The sequence below is a fragment of the Maniola jurtina genome, chromosome 14, assembly GCF_905333055.1.
Source record: "Maniola jurtina chromosome 14, ilManJurt1.1, whole genome shotgun sequence".
Lineage (NCBI taxonomy): Eukaryota > Metazoa > Arthropoda > Insecta > Lepidoptera > Nymphalidae > Maniola > Maniola jurtina.
This window is the reverse complement of record NC_060042.1, coordinates 13,697,893-13,713,041: the sequence shown is the minus strand read 5'-3', so window position 1 is coordinate 13,713,041 and position 15,149 is coordinate 13,697,893. Positions and strand designations below refer to the sequence as shown.

Genomic DNA, 15,149 nt, shown 5'->3' with positions numbered 1-15,149 from the left:
CAACTAGGTACATAATAAAAAAACCGGCTAAGTGCGAGTCAGACTCGCGCACCGAGGCTTTCGTACTCGGGCATTTTTTCGACATTTTGCACAATAAATCAAAAACTATAATGCATAAAAATAAATAAAATCTGTTTTAGAATGTACAGGTAAAGCCCTTTCATATGATACGCCACTTGGTATAGTTGTCTTACGGATTTTTTCCTTTACTTGTACCTACTATAAGACCTATACCTACCTACCTTTCATGATTGTAGGTCAACGGGAAGTACCTTATAGGTTTTCTTGACAGACATGAACAGACAGACAGACGACAAAGTAATCTTATAAGGGTTCCTTTTGTCCTTTTGTACGGAACCCTAAAAAAGCAGATCTTTTTTTAACGTTTAAAACTTTTTACTAAAGAATGCTCTAAAAAACGGCCTCAACAAAAGGGCCTTGTTCAAAGACAAGACATCACGTAGCCACCAAACCGCAGACCAACCGGTCGGCAACAATGTCTATTGAAACTAGCGATGGGCATGATTGCCTTTGTAGCATTTTCATTTGATGAAATTATTACACACACTTCACAGCGATTTCACAGGCGATTTTTCAAGAAAAAAAAAATTCAATCGTTTGCTACATTAATCCTAACTATGAATTATGATCAAGATCAATAGCGCTGATAGGTACCTATTAGGTGTTTCGTAGGTTAGGCTTCCGTTTTAACGGAATGTGAACTTTGGCACTCATGATTGTAAGTGTGAAAATTCTCTTTTCGTGAATTACATATTTACTACATCAATTATATTATTGACTAAAAGCTTTCTAACACGCAGGGATGCGAGTGTTGTCGCTCTCGTGCTATATGCTTTACTTATTAGTATTTAAATATGAGATTTTGCTTCGTGAATATACTTACAGGCTACTTTAAATAAGATAGCAAGTGTTGTGATACGAAAAGGCTTTTCACGTGATTTTTCACAGGCTACCTTTGAAATGGGCCATCTCTAATTGAAACCATTTTAAACCGTTTGAAACTAAACTATTGTTTTTCCTTTTTGCAGGTAAACAACCCGTAGCTGTGAATTTATGATCTATTTGGAACGGTTGGTAAGAGATGAAAATGAAATCAAATCTTGCTATTCGCGATAGGTCGAGATGGCAATCGGGGTATGAGGCGTGGGGACGCCCCGCACACCCGTACGTCACCCACGCTATCCCGCACCGGGTTAGCGCGGGAGCCTTGCTGGACGTCCCCACCTCGATTGCCGTCTCGACCTGTGCCATACTTATACTTAGTCTAATTTATTTATATTTTAGGTACTTTTAGTTTAACACTAGGTTTATTTATCTCACGTACCTACTTTCTTTTGAAATAAGCGGTCATAGACTAGTGGTTAACACAGCAACATCCTATTCGAGGGATTTTACGGGAACCCGGGCATGCGTCAGCTTTTCGGAGTTATTCTATGTGCGTTTTAAGAAAATTAATATACTTAACTTGTTTTAATGCGAGGACACTGTGAAAACGAGTGCTGTGTATTTAGAATATAAAGATCTGGCGGCAGTGGGATCTTGGACCACTAGTTATTTATGGTTTTATTATTGAAGTTAAAAGTCGAAATAATGCGTTCCATACACGATAATTGCTCAGGAAAACGCGAGGCATCCATAGAAAAAGCCGAACAATTTCCACGACCATTTTTCCGAGAAGGCGTACATAATGTAATGCAATGAGTTTCCCAGAAGCCAGAACTGGTGTGGTACTGAGTCAGAGTTGACGCGACCCTAGACCCGTGCAAAGTGAAACACTTCCCCTGTAGGTACCTACTTACCTAAATGTCGCATTGAAGCCATGTTAGGTAGGTAGGAAGTTAGGTAATCTAGTTGTTCAGAGAACTAAGAATTTAAAGTAGACAAGTCTTACATTATAGTAGATGATGCCAGCGACTTCGTCCGCATGGATTTAGGTTTTCAAAAGTCCCGTGGGAACTCTTTGATTTTCCGGGATAAAAAGTAGCCTATGTGCCATCTCAACGTGCCGGTCGCCATCTCAACGTGTCGCGTACTATAGGTACTTCATTTTAACACCGTGCGCTGGTGAAAATTAGCCTTTATTTTTGACCCAAATTGTAGAGCAAAGCGCAAGGTAGAGCCTGGAGAATTAGAGATGCTTCGACTACAACCACGCTACCTATTTATACTTACTTGTATTACAACCAACGCAATATCCTGCCATATAGTCTGAAACTGTCGCTCGGGGGCGCGGGTTGTGCGGGGCGCGGGGCGGGAGGGGGCAGCAAAGGTTATTGCAATTTATTGCTTCATGACTCGCTCATTTTGCATTTAGGGCAACCAAACGCGGCGCGTTACACAGCGATTTAAAAGAAAAACTCAGCCGCAAGGCACCGCACCGTTAAGTTCTGCACCTGTACCTACGTATGTCGAAATCCCGAAATGTACGAAGCGATTAGCGCTTCTAATTCGTACCGCTAAGATATGAAACTGCTATACGTTCTTGTTAAAGTGGACATGGATAAAAGTGGACAAGAAAATTTATGCCTGAAGGGCGTTCCATGTCCTAGCGGTTCGAATAATAAACGAGAACGCAAATCGCTTCGTTCGTGGCTGTGGAATACTACTAAGAATACGGGTGCAGACCTTGATTCTTGACGATGTCTTGCGGTACAATAATAGGATAATGGAGGAAACAGGCGCACTGTCCGAAATATTATATCCTGTAGAATATCGATAGGCAGGAAACTTTGCGCCGATGCGTTCATTTTAAACTTTCAAGTTTACCCCCCGTCCACACACTGCTCTACTCGCGCAATTAATCGCGACAACGCGCCACCCACTAGGTCGCTTGCCTTTGCAACGCGATGGACGTTGAAACTGTGGAAACGTGCGCGCTATTGCATACTTTGGCAGCGCTGAACGCGCTGCTGAAGGAGTCCCCTCGCTGTGACATATTTGCTGACTAATGGGCTGACCTCATAGGTCAGATCCTGCACTTTTGCGAGAATTTGTAATTTAATTAGTGTAATTGGACTGAAATGTCCGTTCTAATTAAATATATAATTAAATAAATAAATAAATAAATAAATAATACTTACTGACAAAATAGGGAGCGATGGACATGAACGAGGAACACGCGAGTGATGCGGCCACACTACGTCTCTGCCTCCGTTCCTAGCTCCTTCCCATGCCACACGGGCAGTGTGTGGATGGGGGGTTAGAATTGACCAGTGCTTCGTCACAATGAGTCTTCTAGAAAACGCGCTACTGTAATCGCCCTTATATATTCGCGGTGTATTTATATCTCATAAGGCATAGCTTAGTAAGCGTTTTATTAACAATTTTCCAGGTATTTAAATACCTTTAGCATAATATATTATGTTATACTCGATTACGAGTGTAGTGCAAAGGTCAAAGTCGTAGTATATTTGCAATCTTGGTTTTGTATACCTACATAACAAGATACGTAAGTAGGTACATAAAAATAACATTGTTTACTAGTAACATAGTAAATGTTATGTGTTACAAGTTCTATCTAGAACGATTATAATCCCAAAAAGTGATTTTTGAGTTATCGCGAAAAATTCGGAATTTTCTGAAGAAGCAAGCTACGTTTGCTATGATGAACTTTGTACTAACTCAGTTTACTTTTATATAAGTATGTACTTATGAAAACGTTATCACTAATTTTCATACGCACGCGGTTGTATTGGTGAAAATTTAAATTTAAACCAAATTATCATTTAACAAGTGTTTACAATCAAACAATTGTAACAAAAAATAGGTATCAAAAGAAGAATTATCAGTTTTCACTGCGCAAGTTTTCAATTTTAAATCTTTATTTACTGTTTCCTCGCAATTGAGAGAAAAGTACTATACAGCCTCGTTTAGTTTAAAACCGCTTCGGCAGTAGATTTTTACGCAGCCGTAAATTGCTTTATTTCCGGTCTGGATAGTAATGCACCATTATTTGAACAGGCAAGCAAGTAAATCGATTTAGAAACTATTTTCACTATCATTAAATTAATGAATGAGTGAATATACCTACTAATATTGTACACCACAAAATTAAAACAGAAAAACACATACAAAGCAAAACAAAAATAAAGGCAGAGGTACAATTGGGCGGCTTTATCGCTACCTAGCGATCTCTTCCAGGCAACAAAAATGGGGCAAAGGACATAGCTATAGATATTAAATTTTAGAGGTAGGTGGTGCAAGTAACTATGTACATTAAGGTGGTTTGATACGGTCAGCTAGGCACATCAGCGCTACTAGATGGCGTTTATTTTGTAATTAGACTTATTTTATTTTTTTATGAATGAAAATGTGCATATTTTTTTATGTTAATATAGCTCCCGATTGTAGCATTATATTTTTAATATATCCAACTACGTTTGTGATGTATTTTAATTTTCAAAATACTTTAATTTGTACTGATAATCACGCGGTGGTAGCAGCAGAATTTTTCACGCACACATTCACAGGTTTGTTGAATACAAAGGTGTTTACTAATTTCGACTCATCAGAGAAGTACTCGCTAGACCGATGGTTCAGACTCTAGGCACAACGTCTACAAGTATCGGGTTCTATTCCATGACTTGACTATTGCTTTTTTTCCTTTTTTATTTATTTTTTAAAATTATATTATAAATAATATAAACATTTTTATACCTAGCTATATTTTTTGTGACGTTTTATACTGTACTAGCTTTTGCTAGCGACTTCTTGTGTGGAGTTAGGTTTTTATTATTAGATAGAGAAGAGCCATACAAGTCCTCGAAAGCATGCAAAATGCAGTTGTGACGTGATTGAATGACAAACCAACAAACAAACACACTATCGCATTTATTACATATTTTTATATGATTATAGGATTATTAAAAGTAGAGACATTTTTCAAATTTTATTTATTAGAAATAATACATACTTTATTCTGAACATCTAAAATCTAAATTATTAAAACAATGAACCTAAAACTAAAAACCTTAAAAAATATAATATAATAACTAAAATAAATTATTAAAAGAAGTCCCTTTAGGCATGGTTCCAAAGATACTGACATTGTTCCCCCTTTGAATGGCTAGACTAATTTTCTTTGTCCGAGGTAGCTGCCAGCTCTTCGGTCTCCTGTGATGTCGACTAACTTTTTTCATATTTCCCTAAAAAGGCTTGAAGCGCTAGGACCCCAGGGACCAAGGGTCTCGACACCGAATGGGACAGTAAAATTGAGCAAAATTGATTTTATTTACAAAATGAAATGTCTAAGCAATTTTGATTATTGCAGACTCTCCGAAGTACTACTTCAGGCAATACACAATTTAAAAAAAAATTAACTAGTTTTGGTATCATGTTACCGATAAAAACTTCATCACGTTCTATTTCTAAAATAGTGATGTCGTAAGTTGGAGAAATATATCCAACAAAATAGCATTTGTTCATTTTTGTAACCCGCAGCTGGCCCTGGATCTGAAATAAAAAATATTATTACTATTTGTACCTATGAAAATAGAAACCTATGAAAATGAAAATAATATAATTAATGCGAAAGTTTGTATGTGTGTGTGTATGGAGATAGCTCATACCTGGGAACACAGGCTACTTTTTATCCCGGAAAATTACGAATATCCCGCGGGAATGAAAAACCTTGATCCACGCGGACGAAGTCGCGGGCATCATCTAGTTACTGATAAAAAAAGTATTTTGGTACTAACCTGATAATAGAAATAGTGTTTTTTATTCATTTGTAACCTCCCAGTACTATCAATGTAGAGAGGAAAATTTTTACGCTCTTTTGCAGCAGAAAACATATCTTGACTGTTGCGAGCCAATGAGGGAAAACATTTTATTTCCAAAATTGATTTTTCTTCTTCTATAATCCCTGAAATCAATAAACAGATGTGTTTAGAATATAAGGATATATTCAAAAACAATGATTTGTAATCAACTAGTACAAACAACCAATTAATTATATATAGGTACCTATGTATCATGGATCAATTACTATTATTTGATTATTCATGTTCCACTTAGGACTAAACTTGCTACACTCACTACGACTGCAAATAAGAGGTTATGTTTTCAAAAAATTATAGCAGATAACTAGATATCAATTATAGCAAAATATTTATGATGTAAGCATTGTAAATACCTAATAATAATTCCATTTCGAATAAGTATTTGAAGTGCAATTATTATTAGGTTCGTGTACTTACCTTTTGCTTTCTCCATGATATCTTTTGATTTGTCCAAGAACTCGTTTGCGACTTTTCCGGGGGCCAGAGTATTGGTGATTCAGATAATCTTTGCGTGAAGTTCGTGGCTCCATAATTTATTTTTGTTGTATGAACAAACAACAATACAATAAAAATACTCAAACTTTATCACTTGTTTATCACAAACACTAGAGGAGGTACCACCGCGTCGCGCAATTCACAATAAGAGGGTTACCATCTCTAAATAGTTTTTGCCTAGATATTGAATAATGCGCGGTGCGCCATACACCCCGAGTTTTTTTTTAAATTTTTATTTTAATAACTACGATTCATTATAAATACCTCAGTATGATTTTAAGGCTATATTAATGAAATAGTAGTAATAAAAGTATATAAGTTGACGTAAAATTTGGTTTCGGTAAAATCAATCAAAAAGTTTCACAACTACTTTATGCTACTAAAAGCAAGTATATTTATCATAATAATAGGCTTAGTATATTACTGCGTTATAGTTCATGATTTCAAACTTTTAGGGAATTTTTCCCTAAATTCTTAGGAAATTCTTACGTTTGGCATCACCTGACCGACGCATCGAAAGCTAGTCATCATGAAGCTAATAGTTTTAATTTTGCATCAAACGCAAAACGAAGAGCGGCAACAGCGCTTGCCAACTTACTATCAGCGAACTGGCAACGCAGCATCTACTTCCACGAAAGCAGCGGAAACACACACTACTAAAACGTTGTAGCGTACGACACTATCGCCTTCTACTCATACATTGACAAAAATTAGTAAAAATTTCGATCTCATTTAGCTATTAATCTATTGTTTTCTTCAGATAAATATATTTTAGCGCAAATAAAGATCTGAATAAGAGCCAAGTGATGTGATTTCAATATGAAATTATGCCCTAGATGTCCATAAATGGAAAAATAAATTAGTATGGAAATCGAACCACCTTAAAGTATAATATTAAAATAAATAAATACAAATAAATTATTATTATACTATAACAGTGGAACGGAATTGTTACCGAAATCAGAATAAACTAAAATTACGATACAAAATGATTCGTGCGACGCGGAGTGGAGTGGAGGAATAAAAGCAAAAAGTGCGGCAAAGGGCGGCGATAGGTGCGGTAATGAACCGAACTCGAGTCATCGATGTTCCTTTGAACTGATAACTTATCGTCGACGTAACATAATTAAGTATAGCTTTGGTATTTCACTGTGTTCTTTATGACATTTTATGTGTCCACACTTATCTATATATTAATATTATAAATGCAAAAGTGTGTTTATCTTTTTGTTACCTTTTCACGGACTATCCGCTTAACTGATTTTGGCGTTTGGTATAGAGATAGCTTATACATCCTAGAGACGAATATAGGCTACTGTTTATCGAGGAAAATCAAAGAGATCACACAAGACTTTTAAAAACCTAAATCCACGCGGATGAAGTTGTGTGCATCACTATTTAATTAATAGGTTTAAAACATAAAATTATTCTCATAAAATGTAAACTTGCTTACACAAAATATTTAAAAGGACCCTAAAGACTCCTAAGTATCCGAACTAAATTAATGATTATTATTAATAGCTGTTGTCCCATTCCTCTTATCAAAATATCTAAGAATGTATCGTCAACCTCACCACTCGCTACCGGCCCACATTCCGCAGTTATCGATAGCCATCACATCACTACGCGCCACCAAAAGATTCCCCAAACATTCGACTGTCACTCGATAACGTGTCTCTTATCTCTTGAACTATCTCCGCCTTCCCGAATTTGAACATTGACAACGATTTATTCGCGTGTAGGGTTACTACTCGTCAAGATTGGTCATGACTCGTGACTTATGACATGTCAGGTTTCCAGACAGGTTTATAATGCGTAAAAAATAGATTCTCACACGCTATTTTAACTTTGTGTCAAATATCATGTCAAAAGTACGATTTTAGTCCTTAATTAAAGGTGAACCGAAATTTTGACAGACAGTTAACCCATAGAGTTAAAATGGTGCGTGAGAAGTCATTTTGTACGGCCATAGGGTAACGAAGAACCTTTGAAAATGTCACGATTTTTGAGTACCCATACAATTGCAATAAAAATCGTAAAAGAACAGAAGTGACAGAAATTAATATCTCTTGAATTATCTCTGCTTTCTCAAATTTGTTGATTTACGGCTGATTATTCAATCGCTAAATAACTTTTATCTAAGAAATAAATATGAGGTTTGACATTTTTTTCTATACTGTCAAAACGTCAAATGTACCTATTCCCCAGATAATAGTTATTCGAAAAATCAGGGACTAGCAAGCTGAAGTTACAGTGGACAGATCACATCTGTTGCAGAACCGACAGCTTATGAGGTAAACGCGTTCTAGAATGAAGACCGCGGGCCATAAGTGTAGTGTAAGATGACCTTCAGTCCGCTGGACCGATGACCTGAAGAAGGTGGCGGGAAGCGGGTGCATGAGGAAGGCAGTGAAGCGTACTAATTAAAAAAAACAAAATAGCTTTTAAGTTCTTATCGTATCTGCAATATACGAGCATTTCGTTAAATCCATACCAATTTAAGTGACTATCTTAGATGCCTATAAAAAGTATTAATATTGCTAATAGAATGCAATCATTTTGATAAGCTTTCTACACATCGAAAATCTATGACAAATACAAAATTTTATTCGGGTTTTTATCGTCTGCAAGATGTTTCGTATTACATAGCTCTTGTATACAACACATAATGCATGTTGTGTGAAGTAAAACATACCTAATGTACATAGATATAAGATAATTTTTTCACTGTAAAGTGAATTAATGAGCGCTTTTTATAACTACAATTGTAGAAAGGTATTCGCTGTTGTTTTGCTTGGATACGCCCTGATCATTGTTGGTATTTGGATATTAAAGTGAAAAAACTCAGTAGAAAATAACAAGCAATAAGCAATTTATTAATATACTTATAACTAATAGAAAATAATCATAATTCATAATGATTAATAATAATCGTTTTTATTTTAATATCGATGTTTTGTTCGCATCGCAGCACTAGTTGTGCGTATACCGATTACGATTTATGATACGCCTGATAAATATTGATATTGTACCGTTCTATTTAAGCAAATACCAATAAAATACCTATTAATTTCAAGATATTTTCCATAGACAGATTAATAATAAACAAACTAGCTTTTGTCCGCGACATCGTCAGTGATCTGACATCTTTTTAGGGTTTCGTAAAACCGGCCAAGTGCGAGTCAGACTCGCGCACTGAGGGTTCTGTTCTGTAGTCACAGGATAAATCAAAAACTATTATGCATAAAAATAAATTAAAATCTGTTTAAGAATGTACAGGTAAAGCCCTTTCATAATATGATACCCCACTTGGTTATCTTACTTTGAAAATTGAAACACATTTAAAAAAATTCTAAATGATGTAACCACAAATTCGCGGTTTTCCTATAGGTTTCTTGACAGACAGACAGACAACAAAGTGATCCTATAAGGGTTCCGTTTTTCCTTTTGAGGCACGGAACCCTAAAAAATCAAAGAATCCTAAGGATTTCGTCCACTCTGTATGTCTTCTCTGTCCGTGTGCCACAGCAATTTGAAATAAATTATAAGAGCTGTAAGGTAACTGCAGTTTTAGATAAGTTATTTGTTATGCAAGACTGCAAAGTTGTTTTTTTGTCCCGAGAGTTTGTATTGAATTCCGAGCCAGCGAAGGATTCCAAGATTGAACCACGAGTGAAGCGAGTGGCTCGAAAATAGAATCCTGAGCGTAGCGAGGAATTCAAAGACTCAAATGCAAATAAATTAAAAAAGGTCATCGATATATCGAAGTTGTATTTTCCGGAAGGCACATCACTAAACGACACTACCTGACCTGTAGGTAGAGGTTTCTGGGAACAACCGTATTTGATAACACGATAGCGAGCAGGCTCCATTTTACTACAATGTAAGTAGGTAGGTGGCTGGTACTGTAAACAGAAACTAAAATATCTACAGCGTTGTATCCATTTTAATCAATTTTGAACTTGCCTTTACCCAAGTTTAAAAAATCTATTAAAATTATGCTCTTGAAAAAAGCATAAATCGGTTTCTACGCGTCATCGTACTGGAACGTCAAATCAGTTTAGAGACAATTTAGGCCCTTGCGGGGAATCAAACCCTTTGAGGAGTGTTAGGTATATAAAGAGTTAAAGTTTGTAAGTTTGTTTGTAGGGGGTAATCTTTGGAACTATTGAACCGATTTTGAAAATTCTTTCACCAGTACAAAGCTACATTATTCCTGAGTAACATAGGCTATATTTTATTTACAAAAATAGAGATAAAATTATAATAAGCTGCCCGTGCGAAGCCGGGGCGGTTCGCTAGTAGTACATAAAATAATTCAATGATCTTCCATTATTTATTATCTCAAGGCAAGAGAAACCTGTCAAACAAAAAGTTTCACCAGGGGTTCAGAGCCCTCAAACAGTCGTGCGTACATGAAATCCTATCATTACGAATAACTAATAACAAAGCATAGAGTGACAGTGATTACAAGCTGTAGAGCAACAAATGGCAGAGTATCAGCTGTGCGAGTTATCGCCAACACAAATTACCCTGTAACGTGCCCGCCGCGGGCGGAGACGTGCTGCGCAACTAGTTTGTAAGTAATGTAATGTATGGTATGACTTTTAAACGATATTTTGTTGTACCTATTGCGTGTAATTGTATTCACAATCGAATAGGATGTGAGCTCGGGGTCCACTGATCTATGAAACAACAGTTTTGGTTATCACTTAGCCTGGGTCACGCTAAAAGAGGTAGCAAAGGAACCCTTTTGTTGAGACGCTCGCCGTATTACACCGCTGTGCTTAGGAGACGATTAAACTCACGAGTCTTGCACCTGATCTGTCTCCGGTCGTGTCCGCCTTTCCAACTATTAAAGAGTGCATTAGGTACACTCTCTATTCCCTCACCCTCAGCAGAGTAAACCCTCAGTGTGTTTGCGCACACGGTTGTGCAGTACAATGAGGTTAATTTCTGTTAAGTACACAACACAATCTCTAAACTAAAACGCCAGTTCTGAATGTATTGCTATCCCTTTCCTTATGCTGCCTGCGAAAAGGATGGCCCTCGATTTAGAATTTAGACCTTTTTTATTTTTTACTACAGAATTCGCTTTAAGTATATCATAGTGATATGACATTCAAGTAATCGTTAAATATTTTATTAACACCTAAGTAACCAGCCACAGCGCAGCGGATTCTATCACGGACCTAAGTAAGACATAGGACAGATACAGATACATAAGACAATAGGAACATAATATTCTCTAATCTTAAGTAAATTGACGTCTAAATAAACAAGTGTAAATTAAAAATTTATAACACCCCCGACGATCCAAAGTATTTGAGTTTTCCAAAACGTCATTTTCAAATAAATAATTATGTATTTAGGCAACGTCCATCTTGACAGCTTGACATTTGTCAATTGACATAATATTATGAACCTAACGGTTATCTAACCTTCTTTTATACAAGAAAACTAGAAAAGAGCTGATAACTCTTAAACGGCTGAACCAATTTTTTTAGATTATAGCTAAGAACACTCTCGATCAAGCCACCTTTCAAACAAAAAAAAGTAAATTAAAATCGGTTCATTCGTTTAGGCGCTACGATGCCACAGACAGATACACAGATACACAGATACACAGATACACAGATACACAGACACACAGATACACAGACACACAGATACACAGATACACACGTCAAACTTATAACACCCCTCTTTTTGGGTCGGGGGTTAAAAATAGTATTTACTTTCACAAAACTTTGAGAAAAAGGAGAGGAGATGCATTCATTACTTTACATGTAGTTAGGGAGAGGTAGGAAGGATTATGAAAAAGAAGTACTTACTAGCTTTACACACGTACTACGTGGACTTTTTTTTAATTAGGGTGGGCAAAGTGTATGCTTTTTAATTTGCTTAGCGTCCACTCCATCCCCTATCATTTCTCCCTCTTCCCCCGACATTAGAAGCCTAGGCGAGAGATAATTACATCTGCGTGTACCGGGGCGACATGGCCGTGGAGTGAAGGGAGCGTCTGCCCCTAAATAAACATTACCAGCTATGTATGCCTCTCCAGCTATGTATGCCTGGTACCTGTTGTTTAAATGTATGATGTCATCACTTTTCACTTGTACCATCGCGTTAAAAGAATGAAATTCTTGTATTTTAACTTCGATTTACAATCATATCATATACTTGTAACTTACTCGTAGTTAAGTACTAAAATCTTAATCTAATTCAATCATCAAAATTGCGCTGTGGTAATTCTAATAGGTAATTAGTAACTAGATACTTATTTAATTTAATTTTAACTGAAAATAAAGCAATACAAGAAAAGATTAAACCAATTTTTTTTTAAATAAAATAAAATATAAAACATTACAATTTATAAATCAAAAATATGTATCATACATGCACCTAAAACACTGTAAAAATGTTTTAAAAGTCATGACTAGTTGAGATAATTATAGTAGCTACACAACAATTAGATATTAGCTGTTTTAAAAAAATTAAGAAACATACAAATTACAAGTGTAGGTAAATTAAAAATTTATAACACCCCCGGCAAGTGAAGGTTACAGTAACTAAAAAAGAGCTGATAATAACTTTCAAATGGCTGAACCGATTTTCTTGGATTATAACTAAGATCACACTCGATCAACCCACCTTTCAAACAAAAAAAAAACTAAATTAAAATCGGTTCATTAGCTTAGGAGCTACGATGCCACAGACAGATACACACGTCAAACTTATAACACCCCCTCTTTTTGGGTCGGGGGTTAAAAACACTGTAATAATGACAAGCTAGGGGTACGAAATCATGTAATTGTAGACTATGTTATACTTTTTATAAAAACATGTCTAGTTTAGAATAATTTATTAATGGTGAATGTACTGCAAATGTAATGCATCAAAGCTTAGCTTGCAATTTTAAGCTCTATTTCTAAAATGTTAGAGAACTTTATTGAATAAGTTTTATTGCAAATATAACTTTAGAAAACTTATCTATAGAAATTCATAAAGTCTTTCCACTTGTTTCAATTTCTTGTGGGTGGCTAAAACTATCATGTAAAAATAAAATGAAGTCATTTTATTTAAAAAATGTGAGCTAAAACATGGTACCGTCAACACTCAACATGCATAGAAATATATTTGCTACAAAATTATTTTTATTTATCCGGTATAGTACGTTAATTTCTTTACAATTTATTTACTTTTAGTAATATAGAGTAAGTACGAAAAGAGCATTATAATATTTAACAAACCGGAACCAGTTTACATAGTAGGTATTATTGTACTATTTAAAAATACACGAAAAAGTTACAGTAATCTAATTTTATACAACTTTATATGATTCATGTTTAATAAACAATAAATATTTCTTATATCTTTAAAAAAATGTTATAGTCATCGGTAAATGCATAGCATTTAATACTTTTGCTGTTTTATTTATGATGCTGTATAGTATTATTTATTAATGGCCTAATAAAATAAGTACGTTGTAATTTATATATCCGCTAAACACACGATATAAGTTGTTTCCAATTTACACAGAGCAGTTACTCACAGAAACTGCAAGTTTGAACACATTTTAGTGGATAGTGTGGCAGTACGGATTGTAGAGATGTAGATACGAGTATATTACACATAGTGATGACTGCGGCTTCGTCTGCGTAAATTTAGATTTTGTAATCTCATAGGATCTCTATGATTTTCCAGGGTAAAAAGGAGCCAATGCCACGTCTGCGCAAAATTTCGTACCTTTATCTTTCGTCAATATCAGTCCAGTTAATGTGCTAACAGATAGATCACTTTAGTATTTACAATAATATTAGTATAGATTCATATAATGTTAATACTTATATTTTATTTTCTTGCCATTAGGAAACAATGAACGTCATAAAGCGGAAAAGTTTAATTACTACGAAAAACTATTTAATGTGCCTAAAAACGAAAGTTATAATATTAATATTATGTACTACCTTCTTAAATCGGATGTTATGTCTATTAATATGTAAACTTATTATATTCGCATGCATAATTAAATTGTTTAAAATATGCACATACTTAAATGTAAGATAATAAAAGGTGTTTTTTGAGAAATATACTGTATTTTATTGTTTAAAAGAGTTTTTTGCTAGTTCTTCATAATGTTGATGTTCTCTTATTTCAAGACAGTTCTGATTTATCTGCCACTTGATAAGAATAAGTGAAGCTGATAATAAGGATTGAAATGCGTAAATCTGAATAATGCGTAATCTGAAAAAAAAAAACATATTATATTACCATTTTCATTTTTGGATTTACACGGAATTGTTAGGTTAGTAACTTACTAAGTAATTAAGTTCAATAATAAGCTATTGCTATAAGTTCTCCATAATAAAATTTTCTAGTGCGAAAATTAATGAAAAGATGGACTATTTCTTTGTGGCAATTAAGGTACATATATTTTATTTTATTCATAGTATCGCTCTAAATCGCTTTTCCCATACATATATTTTTCCGTTAAGCTAGAGGAATAATCAAAGCAACTGACTAAAATCCAAAGGATGAAGTTGGAACCCGAACCGCATATTGAAATAATAATTATCTGCGCGATATTTAAGTTTAATTTATAACAATTAGTATTTATATTTCATCCGTATCCATCCTATGTACAGTGTTTGCGCCTAGCTTATAGTCCCAAATAAAAGTATATTTATTTTTATTTTATTTTGCGGACAAATGTCTTAATAATTTATAATGATTACCTAAGAAAATAGGTAATTTTTTTTTCCTCTTTTTTTTTGGTGGGGGTTTAGTCTAAGAAGACTATGTCACCCCCGTAGATTAATAGGTAAATACCATACTGTTTTATAATTTGGT

At 34.9% G+C, this 15,149-nt stretch overlaps 1 protein-coding gene and 1 long non-coding RNA gene across 3 annotated transcripts in view; one reads left to right on the top strand and one right to left on the bottom strand.

Annotated features, from left to right (window-relative positions):
- Window positions 1-15,149, top strand: part of LOC123871691 (protein winged eye) — a 106,223-nt gene that overhangs the window by 35,995 nt on the left and 55,079 nt on the right. The window lies entirely within an intron of this gene.
- LOC123871711 lies at window positions 5,241-6,229 on the bottom strand. Its single transcript, XR_006797324.1, has 2 exons — window positions 5,718-6,229; window positions 5,241-5,472 (listed from the first exon to the last, which is right to left on the bottom strand). It is a non-coding gene; the product is annotated as an uncharacterized LOC123871711 (long non-coding RNA).